Raw genomic sequence first — 4,117 nt, forward strand, 5'->3', positions numbered from 1 at the left:
TGTGGATACTTCATTCCTCCTTAGAATAGAGAACAAATTACCCATGAAAGGAAGTAGATACAGGGACAAAATTTAGAGCTAAGATTAAAGGATGGACTATCCAGAGACTACCCCACCCGGGGATCCATCCCATCATCAGCCACCAAACCCAGATACTATTGCACATGCCAGTAAGGTTCTACTGAAGGGACCCTGATACAGCGGCCTCTTGTGAGGCTATGCCAGTGCCTGGCAAACACAGAAGCAGATGCTCACAGTCTGCTATTGGTTGGAACACAGGGTCCCCAATGGAGGAGCTAGAGAAAGTACCCAAGGACCTGAAGGGGGCTGCAGCCCTATAGGTGGAACAACAATATGAACTAACCAGTACCCCCTGAGCTCGTGTCTCTAGCTGCATATATAGCAGAAGATGGCCTAATCGGCCATCACTGGGAAGAGAGGCCCCTTGGTCTTTCAAACTTTATATGATCCGGCACAGGGGAATGCCAGGGCCAAGAAGTGGGAGTGGGTGGGTAGGGGAGCAGGGGCGGGGGGAGGGTATAGAGAACTTTCAGGATAGCGTTTGAAATGTAAATAAAGACAATATCTAATTTTAAAAAAGGGGGAGGGGGAATGGGAGCATGTTTGGTCCTGAGATTCTATATAGTAAGACTTTAGCACTGGTTTCAATTTGAGCCAGGTGATGTGGCAGTTTACTCTACTACACCATCACGTACCTCTACCAGTAGTTTTTGTTTTTTGTTTTTAAATCAGGGGAAATAGTCTGAAGTGCCTTATATTCAAACCTTCATGGCCTTCTGTTGGGATAAGGGGCAATCCTATGAAAAACCAAGAGGACACCTGATTTCTGAGTCTCATTTGTTCCCAAACTGAAAGCCCTGGGCAACGGGTCTCAGAAGTACCTTCCTCTACTCTACAGAGTTTCACCCCATTTTCTTACTTTCCTATTTATCTAGGTTACCAGAGAAAAGGATACTCAGTTCTAGGCTGAGTATTCAATAAACAGCACTTCCTGTCACCTCTCCACTATCTCATCAACGTTTTCCTTTAGCGCACATACATGAACAGTTAAGATCCCATGACCGTTTTTTTTTTCAGCCAGGACCTGCAAAAAATACAAGTAAGGAAGGGAGGAAAAATCAGGAAGCGTCACTAAAGATTCATCTCAACTTACCTGTGGCTTTCAGACCTTAACTTTGGCTTACAATTTTACATGGAAGCCTTTATACTGGGCTCTTGTCTTAGGGTTTTACTGCTGTGAACATACACCATGATCACAGCTACTCTTGTAAGGACATTTAATTGGGGCATGCTCACAGATTCAGAGGTTCGGTCCATTATCACTAAGGCAGGAACATGGCAGCATCCAGGCAAGCATGGTATAGAAGCTGAGAATTCTACATCTTCATCTGAAGACTGGAAGACTGCTTCCAGGCAGCTAGGAAGATGTTAAAGCCTACATAAACAGCAATACACCTACCCCAAGAAGGCCACACCTTCAAGTAGTGTCACTCCTTGGGCCAAGCATATACAAACCTACTCTGTTCTATTTGCTGCAACCCCTGGGGGAAACAGATGAATCCTGTTTAATTCTGAGCAGAATTAAAATGCATACAAACTATTGCTTAAAACCTACTGTCAGGAGGGTGTAAGTTCACCTAGATCAGGAAGTCACCAATTGCTTGAGACTGTCAACCACCAGAAGGGAAGTAAGACATAAGATAACAGGCTCAGTACAGGAGGGAAAACTGCATCAAACCTGTTCAGGACAAAACAGAACACACTCAAGGAAGAAAAGAAAATCCCACCTGATTTTTCAACAGGCTGAGGCATTCAGAGTTACCACCCTGGTTCTCACCTCTCAAAAGGCAAAAACTCTTCTGGGCCACCATTTCATCAGCCTGTCAGCCCTTAACATCTGTACAGCTTGAGCAGGTACAGATGGAATCCCAAACCCCAGGCTCAGCTGTAAGACACCGATTTTTCAGTGTGAAGGAGAATGAGAAGGAATAGGAAAAATGAGAAGGAATTCAGGTGAGTTGTCCTTGTAGGCATTGGCCAGGCCCATCCAAGGGATCTCTCTAATAAAACTAAGGACGGCTGTTTCAAAAACAAAGACCCAAGCCATAAAGCACATGAATACTGTTCCCTGCCATCCTGTGGCCACATGTGATAGCCAAGAACCCAGATGCCCACCAAAGAAAGGTGACTGTCTCCTCTCCTAAAACACCTTCAGACACGACTGTGCTACACAACTAAGAATATTCAATGAGAGGCTGGGCAGACAGTAAAACAAGAGGTACATTTATATATAGATCCCCAAAGAGTCAACTTTATTGCCTCCTTAGACAGATACAAGCCTTTTTACTTTGCTCATGTACCATGTGTCCATAAAAAAATATTCTCATGTATGTCGATCTGTGTCTAAGACAACATGAAACAAAACTTAGTACGCCTCTACAATTTCTCAATTAATAACTTGAAGCCACTTTGTTTTCATATTTTATTATTGTGTGCTAAAGTTATTTTTGGTATGCCTAATTCTGTGGTGTGTGTGTGTGTGTATGCATACAGGCATACATACGTATCTTGATGATATATTAAAAGCCCTAATTAATGTACTATCTAATAAACTTAGTTACTATTAACTTTTTTTTTTAAAGATTTATTTATTATATGTAAGTACACTGTAGCTATCTTCAGACACTCCAGAAGAGGGAGTCAGATCTTGTTACGGATGGTTGTGAGCCACCATGTGGTTGCTGGGATTTGAACTCTGCACCTTTGGAAGAGCAGTTGGGTGCTCTTAGCCGCTGAGCCATCACACCAGCCCCTACTATTAACTTTTAAAAACCTATTAAAATGGCACACACAATGAAATAAGAACCCCACCAAAATTAGTATCGTATTTTAAAGAGAAATTTTAATTTACAGTCATGACATTAAAACCAATGGCTAGTCTGTGTTTTCCTCTCTCATTATCACTACATCACCAACACAATACCATTAACAACAAAATAGCCCACACTTTTAAGGGTTACTTAAAAATGTTGTTGTTGGCCGGTTGTGGTGGCACAGGCCTTTAATCCCAGCACTCGGGAGGCAGAGGCAGGTGCATTTCTGAGTTCTAGGCCAGCCTGGTCTACAGAGTGAGTTCCAGAACAGCCAGGGCTATACAGAGAAACCCTGTCTCGAAAAACGAAAAAAAAAAAAAAAAATTGAGGTTCATATTTCTAGATGGCTAGTTTCTAACCACCATGGCAGGGACCACAGCAGCAGGAAAGCATGCATGGCACTAAGCAGTATCTTTGGGTTCGCACCTTGAGCCACAAGCTTCATGCACAGAGAGCTGAGAATGGAAGGGTTTTTGAAACTTTTAACCTTAGCTCCAGTGGCAAACACCCTCCAAAAAGGTCACATCTATTAATTTTTCCCAAACAGTTCCATAACTGTTGACCAAGCATTCAAAATATATGAGCTCATAGGAACCATTCTCATTCAAACCATCATAATCCTCCTGCCAAAAGTTGTAACAGGTGGCTAACTTGGACATTTACAGCAGCTAAAGAAAGGAGAGATGAATGAGCCTAGTCAAAGGCATAATGATGTTTGCTGACACGGTCTCAGCGTAGAGAAAGGCCTACTCTGCCCAGGCCTATTATATGCTAAAACAACAAACGTTTACCTTTTGAATCTCAACAACCTCAAAAATATCTTAACTTTTAAAAAGTATTTATGTATGTGACTCTTTTACACATGATTACGTACCCCATGTGTACTCAGGCCAGAGGAGGGCATCGGATCTCTTATAAGGAAACCATATAATTGGGGCTGGCTTACTCTTTCAGAGATATTTCAACATCAAAAAAAAAAAAAGACAAAAAACATGTATGTTTAACAACAAAAAACTTTATTGATTTACAAATTTTAAAATGGATCACTTAAAAGTGGGACTATTTTAACCTTATTACTTTTAAACTAATTCTTTCAAAATGTACTTTATTTTTAAAGTGACAGAAATTACCCATGGACCAATCCTTTTAACATGGACATATTAAGTGTTTTCTATGTTATGACAAACGGTCTGCAAAGCAGAGCATAGAAGAGTGCAAAGCTT

Source organism: Mus pahari, chromosome 22 (genome assembly GCF_900095145.1).
Source record: "Mus pahari chromosome 22, PAHARI_EIJ_v1.1, whole genome shotgun sequence".
Classification (NCBI taxonomy): domain Eukaryota; kingdom Metazoa; phylum Chordata; class Mammalia; order Rodentia; family Muridae; genus Mus; species Mus pahari.